Raw genomic sequence first — 15,423 nt, 5'->3', positions numbered from 1 at the left:
ATGTTATTTGAAGATTCTGACGTGTAGTGTGATGTTGTAGTGCAGGCTGATAATGAAGTGTACGTTTCATAACAGTCCATCTGGTGTTCTGGGGCAGCACCGTGGAGAAGTGTGGCTCAATGATTAGAGCGGCAGACCCTGATGCAGAGGTCTAGCCCGGGACCAGGGTTCAATTCCCCGCCTCGGCGGGTCTTGGGCTCAAAAATTCCACGGACCTGATAATTCTCGCCTCGGTGCCTATTCCAATCATGGAGTCCCACTCTGCAACTCTGGGCAATAGCTTGCTTAATCTCCACAACGGCCCCCACAACGCTAAGGATGCCTGGCCTCCACCTTGGGGGTGCCCAGGAGTGGACGCCTCACAGGGAAAGCCAGGATGGGTTCCACAGCGGTATTCGTACAAGCGCCTTGAGACCCTTGCAGGTGAGTAGTGCGCTATACAAGTATCAATTTACATTTAAAATTTACATTACACCATGAAATCTTTTGTAGTATACATAGGATGTGGAAGCAGGAAGCACTCACTGCATTGACTTGTACCGTCATGTTGTCCTCTAGGATGATCCCCAGATTTTTTGTGTGGTCAGTTGGTGACGGTCCTAGCTCTGACTACCACCAGGTGGAGTCCCATGAATAGGCCTTGTTTGCGAAGACCAGAACTTCCGTCTTGACAGTGATGTGTTGTTATCAGATGATGTTGGTGAGGGGTGCCATGCTATGGGATAATCTCTGAAAGATTCCACAGATCAGGTTCTTGGATTCTGATGTGAAAGATGGCAATCTGACCCTTTGTGTTCTCCCTGTCAAGGATGGAGCAGATCCAGGTGAGTGCAAATCCTTGAATGACAATCTTATGGAGTCTTCGATGAGCTTGGTGTGAGGGATAGTGTCCAAAGCCACAGAGACATCGAGCAGGATGAGGTCCTCTGTATCACCTCAGTCCAGGATGATCCAGATATCGTCAGTCGCCACCATGAATGCTGTTTCTCTGCTGTGGTTCTTCCTGTGTCCTGATTGGGTGTTATCCAACAGGTGGAGATGCTCAAGAGAGAACTCACACAGCTGGCTTCAAAGTTAACCAACAAAAATCTAGTGAAACTTCCTTATTGTGCAGCCTTCTACCTCTAGCTAGATGATTTGCCGTTCATAACCAGTGGTAATAGTGAAGGGGGCAGAAGATTTGTATTAGGTCCATGCCAATCCAGCCAGAAAGTTTTGTACTTTTAAAAAGTTGGAATTGTATTTGTCAGTTTTAGAAACTTACAGATGCATGTGCACACTGGGGAACAGAACAATGTATGCTCCTAGAGGGCCATGTATCAAATTATATCTCAAATGTGATATCTAGACTTCAATCACACATAGTTTAGTAGAAAACAATGGCTACACTAAAACAAGTAGTTTCATACGTACAGGAGGACTTAAACAATCAGTCATAGATATAGTCACAGCCAATGTTCCCTCTAATTTGTTTCCTCTGTGTGCGGCAGTGTTAGGTCTCTGTGCTGTGCAGCCAATGCTATGTGCGCCAAGAACCAGACCATGCATGTGGGTGCAGCGACAAATATCAGTGCAAAAATCACTCCAAACGTTTTGCTTAAAAAGTGAAAATACGGTGCATTTCCATACATAAAGCACCACATGATGGGTTTTAAGGCACGTTTTCAATTTACATACACACACCATGACATGAATTGGTTACACAAGCAAGCTCACTTTGGCTTTAGTAAAAGTACAAGACTCCAACGGTGGTACGAAGATAAGATTTCACGAAAGATTCTCAACTAGAGCTCTGTTCATAGGGTGGGGAAATGTTGGGATCCTACACAAGATCGCATAACTGGAGATACATGTAGGGGGGCACATGTTATGCCCCCTGTGTGCATGCACCCCTAGTGCCTGCAGGGCATGAACTGTTGACATAGCAACCTCGAGTCAATTCTTTGAATGCTCTGAGAATCCTTTTGAATTCAATTTGGAAAATTCTCTTTCCAATAGAGGAAGACTAGGTGGCTCTCCCTCCTCCAGACCACCAAATGATACATGGACATTTATGAAACAGACACTTATGTATATATTCTACCTGTACTGAGTGAGTTGTGTGTGCCTACATACCCAGCCACCTTCCTTTTCTATGTGTATATATATGAATAATTATGAAGAAGTATAGAAGAAGGGTACTGTAGTGTAGTTCCTATTTCCCTTATAGGCTCTGTGCATTGGAATAATATACACTATAGTTCTGTGCATAGGACTGAGGTCAGTATGCTCCTATTGTGTATATTATACTTAATTACTTGTGTGCCAGCTAACTCAGAGGTCACTAGAAACTTCTCAAATGAACAAGAAGGGATTCGTCTCTGACAACCGCATAAACATGACAACTTTGTTTCCTTTCAGAATCGGAACGTGTCTCAGAATCGTGGAAACAATAGATAACAGTTTCACTCAGTCAATCGTGCATGCTTAGTTTCTTCAGAGTTACACAGAAAATAGGAAGACGGGTGTTTTTAATAAAAAAGGATTTATTGAACAGTCTTAGTTCTCGTGTAAGAGATATGAGCTGTCACCATCATTAGACAGTAAGCAAGATGTAATATGCACAGCGTCAGCAGTAAGAAGAAGTAAAACTGCACCAGCATTGTCTTTTAGCTATGACCTATATCTATATACATACACAGAAATACACAGGCTAAAGTGGATACTCATCTGGTGCTTCTAAATAGTTCTACCCCAGTGCACCTAACGTGAATGTAGTACGAGGTAGGAAGTAGGTGCGACTTAAGGTATAGTTGGTCTGAGCTTAAGTTAGTATATTATATGAGATGCCAAGAATTTCCTTAGGTTCTAGTCAGCTCCATACCTTAGAATGAGAGAGGTGGGAATCTCTTTCCAGATCTCAAACTCTAACACCCCACAAGGGGAGTTGGAACACTGGAAGCTGGAATCTCTGTGTGCAGGGAAGACAGCGTCTGTTCAGTGCGTCAGGCGGGGAGTCGAACTCCTTCAGGACTTGAGGTGGTGAGCCGTATAGCCGAGCTGGGCCGTGCCATCAATTGCTAGGGCAAGTGAAGGTATATTTATACCTGGAAGGTATCTAAGAATGTTAGCATTGACCTAAAGTCGGGCAGAGGAAGGCATCATGGATGAACCCCTAAGGAATAGTAGGTCATGCATAATAGATGAGTTCTTAGAGAAATCAATAATCCCAGCAGGGAAAATCCCAATAGCTTAAGGGTCTGGTTTCTAAGAACTCGTTGTGAAGTGGGATGGACAGATGTCGGTGACCATGCCTGTATTTGGATCTGCATGGCCAATGCCTAAATAAGGACTGGAATATTATGCCTAAATAAGGACAAGTTGAATTGTGCCTATATAAGGACATGATTTGATAGACCTATATACGGGTATCTAAAGCGGCACACAACAGTAGAGGCACTGAAATAGAAAGAACAAGTTGAGAGAATAGTTAAGGCCTTTGCTTTGAAGAGGATGCTTTTCATTGTGATTATAAACTTGAGACACTTAACAAAATAGTGCTGTACATGAGAAAACAAAACAAGAAAAAAGATTATTCAGTAGTAGTAACTTTAGTACAGTTTTTATTGGAGAATGGATAACCTTCTAACACAGAGCCCTTCTTTAATAACGAAAGCTATCTGCAGGATAACGCATTAGTTCAAGATATTGATGAAAGAGAACGATGATTTGAAATGAAGAATGTCACTCCTTTATTGAAAGAGTTAATGGTGTTTATAAAGGTAGAACAAGTTATTGCAGAAGAGGTATAGGGAATGTGACGTCAGGCTGTGTATGCAAATGGTATTGTATTAGTGTTTGTAGTATTTGACAGCAATCAATTGATATTCTAAGAACATCTCAACATATTTTCCAAGGTGAAGTTCAAAATACAAAATAAGTACACTACAGAGATAGGATACTTGCAAGGTTAGAAAACATACACATTTGAAGGAATACTCCTTGTTTATCAAAGATAGTGTTGGAAAGCACGTTTCATCATTTAAGGATGTAAACTGTACACTTCTCATCAATGCAAACTTTAGTTAGGAGGTTGCACTATGTGTAAAGTCCTGCTTTATGTTTAGGAGAAATGAATAGATCATTTTAGTATGGTACTGTGGTAGAGGTAGAAAAGGTTTGTGGTGATGTGCAGTTTTCACTTATTTTGTCTAGAATGGGAGTTTACGGGAAATGAGAAGTTGATAAAAGCAGGAGTCACAGACACTATCGCTGATATTTTCAAAGAAGAGATTCAAAATGTAACGCAGTGTGCTATAAAAAGACAGAATATGTTTGTATATGTTGTCAACACACTCACTACAAGATTCAAACATGGACCGTTGACTTGTATTTAAGAAGTGAAAAAGAAAATAATGATAACTTGCAAAGGTTTTCTGTGTACTTATTTGTAGAGGAACGCGTTGTCTTGTCTACACATCAAGTTATATGTAAGTACTGTTACAAAAAATTAGAGGACTGTCGTAAATAAAGTATTACGCACTCAGAATTTCTATATATATATCAATATGATCATGCATAAAGCAAGAGGCTGAGTCTGTGGTATCAGGTTCAAAAGGGCTTTATTCCAATAACTCGAGTCATAGGGAGAATAGTTCCATCACCACAAGGGCTCAGGAAGGGTCTCTCAAAATATTCTCCAACTTTATTCACAGAGTACAGTATATATACATTTCAATTATATACGTAATCAGGAGAGCAAGAGAGAATGAGATAAGAGCATGTGGGTGTGTCAGTAGGCGTGAAGGTGGGCATCCATGTGGGCGTCCACTTGATGATCATAGGTGAATGTCATAGGTGGGTGGATACCTGGAGGGGGTTGCGTGATCAGCTGGAACTTTACTGGAACTTTGCCTTACTTGTGCTCAACTTGAGCATGACGTGTAACTGACGTGGGGAAGGGTTGCTGTGCAACCGGGGAGTCTGGAAGTGAGGCCTTCAGTGTCAGGACGACCAGCACATCTTGTATTATCTGATATCTAAAGTCTGGAGCAGGGACTGATTTGTGACATAGGTTGCCCATCAACAAGAGCCAATGTGGCATCTATTTCTTCATTTACTGCGTAGGCCTTACATGGGGGCTATGGGCTTTTCACTGACGTGAGCTTTGTAATCACACGAAAAGAGACAGAAAGGCTAGGCTCTCTCCTTTGCAGACGGGTCGTGTTTATTCCTCCTTCTCCAGGCAGGAATGTGGTTCAGTAGGAGTAAGCAGATAACCGTGCTCAATGCTGTCTCGGCACCTCGGACAGGGCCCCTTTGGCTGAGGCCCAAGTGTGCAAGGCCAGGGATACGCAGCTGCAGCTCTCAGAGCGTCTGAGGCCTGAAACCTCTTTTCGGCTCTGGCTGAGCCATAAACATGGATGTTCATGAAAATGCAGGAAAACATGATGCAAAACGTGTAGGCCTCAGTGCAGATTTGTCGTTTCTTTCATGGGAGACTGGATGATGGCAGGCCACGTTATAGCATAAGCATCATGATAGACAGGCCATAGAGGGGAAATGCATGGGTTACATGCATGTATACATAAAGCGTTTGAGGGGCACGTAGGGGACATATAGGTCTCACAATTTTTATTTCCTCATTCCCTCCTTGTCCCCTAGTGGACCCTTCATGTCACATCTATTCTCATGAGACAGTCGATCTGTTCTTGCAGCATTATTTTTCCATTTTCAATGCTCTGTAAATGGGGATGTGGGACACATGCAGTAGCACACAGACCGCAAACTGCCGGGCCACACTGCAGACAAAGACAACAACGGAATATCATTAGTAGTATTAACCCACAGACGGTCAACACTTTCCATCCCCATACCGATATTAATCCCCAGAGCCAACTGGACCAAGTCCACGTGCCTGGGTCTTGATGTATGTTTTGGGCAATCTTGTGGAGCCTTGTTATTGCTTTGTATACAGACGGTGCGTTATTAGGAATGAAAACGCAACAGCTAGAGCCGATGACCCTACAAGCCCCGCCCCTATCCGCCAGGATGACGTCAAGAACAAGACGATTCTGAAGAACGACCAGTCTCATAGCAGACTGTTCCTGGGTCAAGTTCCCCAGGGCTGATGCAGTCTCATTAGCAACTGTTTCTAGAACCCTTGTTAGCCTGCGGATAAGTTTACTATTCTGGACGGGACCTATGAAGAAAAAGAGTCCTTTGTTGAAATCTGTATATTGCTCCCAAGCTGTCTCAGTCTGGTCAATGCCAGAGGCATCGAGCCCTCGTCTGTGTCTGACAAGTGCTAGTCGGAGATCTTGATGATAGTTCGATGGGGCCAAGAAAACGGGTGGTAAAAGAAATGATATGTAGCACGTCCCACCCCAGTCTAAGGGCAGTTGCACATAGGCTGTCTGGCCACAAATGAAGTAGGTGTGTCGTGATGCTCTGAAATAGGACTTTCCTTTGTCTTTAAACACTATTATAGTATTACACTCGCTGTGCCCCAAATGTACTGAGCCTTCTTTTCTGACACACAAGTTCCCTTTTACTGGCAGGACTGTAATTGAGGATGGACCTAACTTGAGTATGGGCTTGACATTCAACACTATAAAGTCGAGGGTCGCATTTCCTTGCAGATACTCTTCATTTTCTAGTTCTGTACCCTTTCTTTGGGGAAGACCTTCTTTGTCTGGGAAACATGCTTCATTCATGACTTTATTCAAGTTACCCCATACCCAGTCGCCCCTACACTCCTTGTCTTGACATTCTTTGGCATCACCGTTGATGGATGTCATTAAGGCAAACCATGCGCCACAAGAACCATTATGGGAGAACGGAAAAGGAAAAAGAGGCAACACTCCCTTCACCTTCTGATACGGGGGAAGACGGCCACAGACCCAGCAGTCTGTAGCATTACTAGTCTGATGTGAACTGTGCAGCATCTGAATAAAGGTATTGTTGCGTAAGGCAAGTCAATATGATAGCTCATGGGATGGTAGATCACTAAATGTGTGCATTATGGTATCATTAGTGGAGGAGTGTAAGAGTGAGGCAATAGGAGGAAAAATAGCATGTAGTATTAAGCTGATACATATTATCGTGATACACAGAAGAGATAGAAAAATCAAAGTCACTATACATCTACCACGTAATATTTTACTGTATTTGCTTCTCATCTTGCTCTTTTTATCATTATTGTTGTTCGAGATCTTATGCAAGCCAGAATACATGTTCAACCGCTTCACCACCTAGTGGACTTAATTGATCAAACGGGTTCTGACTTTTTAGATCTAAGTTTAGCTTTGTACTCCTGCTGGGGAGTCTCCTCTAGTAAAGGGGTCTCAAAGTCTGAAAAGTTTGTGTCCTTTTTAAAAGAATCATTATTCCCGAAGTAGCGTTTACAATGATGAAGATGAACCCATCCTTTCCGTCCTTCGACTTTAACGGCTGTCCTCGTGGTCAATAATACCAACTTCGGCGCCTTCCACCTCGGCTCAAGAGGGCTCGATCTATCAAAGTTCCTTATTAGGACATAATCCCCAGGAGCGATGGAGTGTTCCTTGACCTGGGTGTTGTCAGGGAAGGCGGCAGCAATCTGCGAACGACAAGAGAGTAATGCAGACATCAAGGAAGCCAGGTGATCTGTCAGCATGTTACTATCAACATCAGTAATCTTTTTGGGCATTGGAGTGCCCCACATATTCGGTGGTCTACCAAAGACCACTTCATAGGGAGATAAGCCTGTTCTAGAATGGGCTACCATTCGCATGTAAAAGAGGGCAACCGGCAGGGCTACCATCCAATCTACACCTTTGTCTGCGCAAATCTTTGCTAGTTTTATCTTTAAGGTCTGATTATGTCTTTCTACAAGGCCTGCTTCCTCAGGATGTCGTACACAATGGAACTTCCAGGTATACCCTAACAGAAGGGACACCTGTTTCATGAGTTCAGAGGAGTAAGGCTGACCGTTGTCGGAATATACGACACGCGGCAATCCATAACGTGGGAAAAACTCTCGCACCACTGTCTGGCGGTAGTTACAGCAGTATAATCAGGGACTGGATAAGCTTCTGTCCACCGTGTCAGTGAACATACTACTACCAGGACATATTTGTAACCTCTACATCTGTCCATTTGGATATAATCCATTTGGAGGACTTCAAAAGGATGGTCAGGTGGATGGAATCCACCTTGTTCCATCGGAATGCCTTTACCTGGATTGAATTGGCAACAGATCATACATGTTCTGACCTTTTGTTTTGCTGCTGCACGCAGGTGCTTGTTGAACCATATATTCTGTAAGCTGTCTAGCATTGCTTTCTCTCCCAAGTGTGCAGGACTATGTGCGGTATTTATGATCACTTGTACCATCGAGTCAGGAGGAAACCATGTTGTTTTGCCCTTAGTCATCCAACCCTGATCAGTCAGTACCCCTCCTTGTTCCGACCATTTCTTTAATTCGTCTAGAGTAGCATGTGTCTGTATGTCTTGTACATCCTTGGAAGAATCCCTGACTGTCATGGCTTTGGACACTGATGGTACCTGTGACTTTGTCATGTCTAGTGGGGTCTGAGCTGTCTGTTTAGCAGTTCGGTCTGCCAAATCATTGCCTTGAGAAATGATATCTGTGGCTTTAGTATGTGCTTTGCATTTCAGGATAGCTATGGCTGTTGGTAAATGTATCGCTTCCAGAAGGGCTTGAATAAGGGGGCCATGCTGTATCTTGGCCCCGTGAGAGGTCAAGAAACCTCTTTCTCTCCACAGTACTCCGAAGTCATGAACTACCCCATATGCGTATTGTGAATCGGTGTAAATGTTTACTCTCAAGTGCTTAGCTCTTATGCATGCTTGTGTCAGGGCGATGAGCTCTGCTGCTTGTGCTGACAGTATGTCTATTCTTTTAGTCTCTATGATTTCAGTGGCAGTGGTCACTGCATACGCTGCCACTAATTCTCCCGCCCCCATCCTCATGCATGAGCCGTCAACATATAGTGTTAGGTCAGGGTCTGGGAGTGCAACATCTGTCAAGTCTTGTCTTGGTTTAGTCACGGTATGTATTACTTCAACACAGTCATGTGGGGAAATGCTTTCTGTACTGGAGGGCAAAAGAGTAACAGGATTCAGTAGGTTGCATCGTCTGATCTCCATGTGTGGTTGAAATAACGTCAGCTCATAACCTGTCAGTCTCGCTACAGTTAGGTGTTAGGTTTGTGTTCGGTTCAAGAGAACCTCCACTTCGTGCGGTACTTGTACTGTCAGGGGGTGGCCCAGCACTATTGAGTCACTTTGTCTTATGGCTAAGGCCGTTGCTGCAACAGATTTTAGGCACGCAGGCAAAGCCTGTGCTACTGGGTCCAATGTACTAGAAAAATAAGCACAGGGCTTGTGTTTTCCTGCATGATCTTGTGTGAGGACAGATAGTGCTGTTCCATCCCGCTCTGTCACAAAAAGCATAAAAGATTTGTTGTAATCAGGGATCGCTAAAACTGGTGCTTGACATAAAGCTCTTTTTAATTCTTCAAATGCCACAGTGTGTTCTTGTGTCCAAGGGAGGACATTAGTAGCAGCTGCCTCCTGTGTCGTCAACTGTATTAGGTGCTTGGCTATGTAAGCATACTGGGGAATCCACTGCCTGCAATATGAAGTGAGGCCAATGAATGCACGTACCTCCTTTTGTGTCTTGGGCTGTGAAAGGCCAGAAATCAATTGAATACGTTCTGGTGTCAGTCGCCTACCCTCCTTGGATAGCAAGTGCCCAAGGTACGCCACTTGCTGTTCACAGAATTGTAGCTTCGAAGGGGACACTTTGTGCCCCATGTCAGCCAGGAAGTGTAAAACCGTGAGTGATGCATCTTCACAGTCATGTTCCGATCTTGCAGTGATGAGAATGTCATCTACATACTGTATCAGTGCTGTAGTGGTAGGCATATGAATACTGTCTAGTTGTCGTTTGAGTGCCTGACTGTAGATGCTAGGACTTTCCGTGAAGCCCTGTGGTGCTCTTGTGAATCTGAAGCTGCGGCCTTTTAAACTGAAACCGAAAAGATATTGGCTGTCCGGATGTATTGGGATACTGAAAAATGCGTTCTTCAGATCGATAACTGTAAAGAACGTCGCCTTCGCATCAATGGCAGTCAATAATGAAGAAATGTCCGGGACCACAGGGTACTGTGGCACCACACATTTGTTTAATTCTCGCAGGTCCACAACTAATCTATAGACAGGTGATGTATTGGGATCAGTTCTTTTAAGAATAGGAAGAACAGGTGAATTGCATATGTTTGAATCTGTCTCTATCACCACCCCTTGTGCGATTAGGTCATCTATTATTTTCAGTAACCCTACTTCGGCCTCAGGTGGGATTTTGTATTGTCTAATCCGTGGCAGCACTACTCCTTCCTTGAGGGTGACCTGGTGTGGTGTAATGTTCATGAAACCTACGTCAGTCGGGCCTTGTGCCCATAGGTGCTGTGGTACATTTCGGAGCCTGATGTCAATATCTTTCATTACAAAATGTCCCTTGAAATCACGTAAATACAGTCGCACTCCTTCTGGGGAGCAACAGATAATTGCTCACAGTTCCTTCAATGTTTTTACACCGAGTAAGTTTTCTGGACATGATTTAGTAAGCAGTAAGTCTGTAGTATGTATTACTGGACCAACTCCTAAAGAGACTGGTTCTGAAACCTCATTAATAATAGGCTTTCCTGAAAAACCCAGGGATACACTCTTTGAGCCCGAGAGGGGTGCCCCTGGAACCTCGGAATGACTGATGGTAGTTCTACTCGCCCCAGTGTCAATCAAAAACTTTTTATTTTGTCCTAGTAAACGTGCATGTACATGGGGACCTGCTTGGTCCACAGGAACTGGGATAAGGGGCAAGTCGAATTCCCTCTCTGGGCTGCTTCATGAATATGCTTGGTATTCTGGATAGTTAGTTTGAGCGCGCTCATACATTTGTGTTGTGGCATGAGCTGGTGCAGGTGCATGGACAGGCGGTGGCGGCGGTGGAAACGTATCTGATGTCTGATGTGTGTTATTTTCCTTGGGAGGATAAGGACGTGGCTTTGTTTTACCTATAGCTATATTGTGTTTCAGGACTGCACATTCATTTACGAAGTGGCCTGGCTTCTTTGAATAATTACATGTTCCACTAGCTTGTTTCGTGCTATTCTTGTTCGTGTTTGTGTTTGCCGGTGTCGATTGGGCCACCAGCATCTTCATCTTTGTGACTTTCATGCGTCTCTTTTCCAGGTCGTGTTCTTCTCTAATTCTGTTCTGGTGATATTGCAACATCTGTAACATTTGGGAAGGGCTACTTGCTTGCCAAGTGCTCTCAACCTTCAGTACCCTATACTTTACCTCTGGTAGGGAATTTTCTACTAATTTGCTCACGAAAAGATGTGGATATGAATCGCTACCGGGCTTAAGGCCACTATTGACAGTAAAACATTTCTCAAACCTAGAGTAAAAATCGCTAGTGTCCTCGTCTAATTTCTGTTTACAGGCTGAAATAGCATCCCAGTCTTCTTTCTTGGTAATTAATAATCTAGGCAAAACTTGTACAAGGAGTTCAGGTAAGTCTTTAGCTCGGGGACCCAGACCAACCCCCGGGCCTCTTGCTTCTTCTTCTGTTTGCAACACATCCCAGCTAATCTTTTTCTCTCCCATCTCCCAGTCCTTTCCTTTAAGCTTCTCGTAAATACCAGCAGGCAATAGTACTTTTAATAACTTTAGAATGTCAGCATATGTATATTCTCCTAAGCGAAGAATGTCTTTTAGTTCTCGGTGAAAACCTCCCGGGTCTTTATCATGGGAGGGAAACATTTTTTTCATTTCCAGTATCTCTAATTTTGACAGAGGGGTGTAGACATACACCCGTTGCAGCGCATTATTTGCATCCTTTACAGGATGAACCTCTCGTAGGGGGTTCAGCTTGTCGTATGACAGTCCCTTAACTTGTGGTGGAGCGGGAAGCAGGGACCTAGTCACGTATACTATATATTTGTGTCGCTGATCCAGGATGACATTAATCAATTCAGTACCCATGTTCATCCATCTGTCTAGTATTATATCGTCCAGCAACTTATTCAATAGACCAGGACCAGAATATTGACTCTCATACAACGTGATCAAATGTTGGACCATGTAAACGCCAGCTATGCGCTGTTCGTTTGGTGGGAGGCTCAAGAACGTCTGAGCTACGATATCATTATTATATGTATCATATTGGGATACCCACAGGGTGGCTGACCGTGCTAATTCATTTTCGGTCGGGGTGAGGGGCTGATCGTTACCTAACCATTTATTCACCGCTTTTTCGGTGATTTGGAATAAACTTTTAAGGGAATATCTTTCTTTTATAGCCGTTCCCTGTTTACGGTGATTTAGGCCCTTGGGCCTTTCGAATCGCCGGGCATGGCCCACATATTGTATTTTATCTTGGTCCCCCGCTTCATCATCAGATGATAACTCAGCTTTTTCGTTCGGTCCTGCTTCGTGTGACGCTATTATTGCCTTTCGGATTTTGGTCAACATGTTGTCTGTCTGTCCTGATTTATCATGCTGACCGGCATCTATGCAATCACTCCAACCAAGATAACGACGGTCTACGTCCCTGTTACCTTCGTCTTTTTCCCTGATCAGACAGTTAATTAGGAAGCGAAGGATATAGTTCTTAATAATTACTTTTCTATTTTGTATAGCATCTGCTATGCTCTCAGAACCTTCCCCTGTTCTTATGAATGTGTAAATTTTCTTCAGGTGTTTATCCATATCTGGTAATTTTTCCAAATCTGCGACTGCTCGTCTAAGCCGTAGTGAAAACACGAGCATTCTGCCCTTTCCTGGATCTGGATCATATATACATTCGGAGATGTCTACTTTTACTGTCGGCCCCCCTCCTGATGCTGTCCCGGATCCTCCCTCCCCGCTGTCCTCGAGCTCCTAGAGCTGGGCTTGTGTTGGGGGTGCAGGGAAAGATCCGTCCACGTATGCTGGTGGTGATTCCTCTAGGTAGGTGTTAATAAACGTTTCGGATGCTGTTTGTTTTATTTTTCGGGGTACTGGCGGTGGCACTCTAATGGGTCTTTCTACTGGGGCCACTCTTGCTAGTTCCTCTGAAAGGACGGGATAAATACCAGCAACAACAGTATTTCTTTTTCTTTCAGTCTGCTCTCTTTTTACCCGTTCCCCTTCCTCTTGTAATTTCTTTTCTTTGGCTTTTTCAGACTCCTGTCTACTTCTCTCTATTTTGTGGAACTCTTTCTCTGTTCTTCTATGTGACTCCTTGCGCCATAACTCTATGGCATCCTTCTGAGCAGGTCTAGATTTTCTCTTCCATATCTCTTCCTCTACCTTCATAATGCATTCCGCATCCCACGTTCCCGTGATAGGCCATCTATACTTTGTCTCTAAATCCTTCATGTAATCCACCCATAGTTCTAAAAATAACACGGCATCTAAACCATGCTTACAGTACATGAAATGTCCAGGTGTGTCTCCAGGCGGAATGTTAACTGGTTCCTCTAGTACACCTTTTCTGGTACATATCTTACGCAGTTTCGAAAACAACGGCATGTTGGAATGTAACCGAAAACAAAAATCACAATGACCCAAAAAACAAAAACCACAATGAAACAAACTTACATAAAAACCTGACACATCCAAACCTAACTGAACCTGACTAAGACAATAACATTCATACAGTTAAATCGGTGCACCTTAATACTTGGATAACTCTAATTCTTTAATTCTTGATGCATGCTCTTGAACATACCGGTCTCTCAAGTGAGACACGTCTTTACCGTGTTCATTAAATGAACCCGTCTTTATTGCAACCCCCATGAGAAACTCACCGGGAAGCAGAACTTGAACTTGAAGGCCTCGGACACTTGACGCTGCGCAGGGAATGGCGTATCTTAGGCGTATCTCTAGAAACCTCGGACACAGCTCTCTCGCAGGGTGGGCTCTGGGTCGGGACGATCCGCAATCCTCACCGCCTCGTATGGATGCCTCGTCGCAGTCCGTCTCCTTCGTTGGCCTGAGGGAGTTGGCGGGGAAAAACCCGCGACGTGTACACTTGAAGTCCGTCACGGCTGTAGAAGGGGGCAAAACTGGACCTTCATCTCCGGCGCATGGGGAAGGAGATTTGTCCCTGTTCGGGCGCCATTTAATGTCGTACGCACTCAGAATTTCTATATATATCTCAATATGATCATGCATAAAGCAAGAGGCTGAGTCTGTGGTATCAGGTTCAAAAGGGCTTTATTCCAATAACTCGAGTCATAGGGAGAATAGTTCCATCACCACAAGGGCTCAGGAAGGGTCTCTCAAAATATTCTCCAACTTTATTCACAGAGTACAGTATATATACATTTAAATTATATACGTAAGCAGGAGAGCAAGTGAGAATGAGATAAGAGCATGTGGGTGTGTAAGTAGGTGTGAAGGTGGGCGTCCATGTGGGCATCCACTTGATGATCATAGGTGAATGTCATAGGTGGGTGGATACCTGGAGGGGGTTGCGTGATCAGCTGGAATTTTACTGGAACTTTGCCTTACTTGTGCTCAACTCGAGCATGACGTGTAACTGACGTGGGGAAGGGTTGCTGTGCAACCGGGGAGTCTGGAAGTGAGGCCTTCAGTGTCAGGACGACCAGCACATCTTGTATTATCTGATATCTAAAGTCTGGAGCAGGGACTGGTTTGTGACATAGGTTGCCCATCAACAAGAGCCAATGTGGAATCTATTTCTTCATTTACTGCGTAGGCCTTACATGGGGGCTATGGGCTTTTCACTGACGTGAGCTTTGTAATCACACGAAAAGAGACAGAAAGGCTAGGCTCTCTCCTTTGCAGACGGGTCGTGTTTATTCCTCCTTCTCCAGGCAGGAATGTGGTTCAGTAGGAGTAAGCAGATAACCGTGCTCAATGCTGTCTCGGCACCTCGGACAGGGCCCCTTTGGCTGAGGCCCAAGTGTGCAAGGCCAGGGATACGCAGCTGCAGCTCTCAGAGCGTCTGAGGCCTGAAACCGCTTTTCGGCTCTGGCTGAGCCATAAACATGGATTTTCATGAAAATGCAGGAAAACATGATGCAAAACGTGTAGGCCTCAGTGCAGATTTGTCGTTTCGTTCATGGGAGACTGGATGATGGCAGGCCACGTTATAGCATAAGCATCATGATAGACAGGCCATAGAGGGGAAATGCATGGGTTACATGCATGTATACATAAAGCGTTTGAGGGGCACGTAGGGGACATATAGGTCTCACAATTTTTATTTCCTCAGGACAATACAATTCCAGCCAGAGTGGTGCATAACAAGTCAATACTGCTTCGTATGCCAGAACCACTTAAGGTTTTAAATGTTTATGAGTCAATTTTTATTCCAATTATACATCCATTTCAGGCTGAAGTCAGCATGGAGTCAAATATTGG

The 15,423-nt window shown here is 44.1% G+C and overlaps 1 protein-coding gene across 1 annotated transcript in view; it reads left to right on the top strand.

Moving 5' to 3' along the window:
- LOC146788731 (vomeronasal type-2 receptor 26-like) overlaps positions 1–15,423 on the top strand; it is a 712,759-nt gene that overhangs the window by 421,373 nt on the left and 275,963 nt on the right. The window lies entirely within an intron of this gene.

Source organism: Triturus cristatus, chromosome 10 (assembly GCF_964204655.1).
Source record: "Triturus cristatus chromosome 10, aTriCri1.1, whole genome shotgun sequence".
Taxonomy (NCBI): Eukaryota; Metazoa; Chordata; class Amphibia; order Caudata; family Salamandridae; genus Triturus; species Triturus cristatus.
The sequence above is the reverse complement of the archived record's forward strand: the minus strand, read 5'-3'. Positions and strand labels throughout refer to the sequence as shown.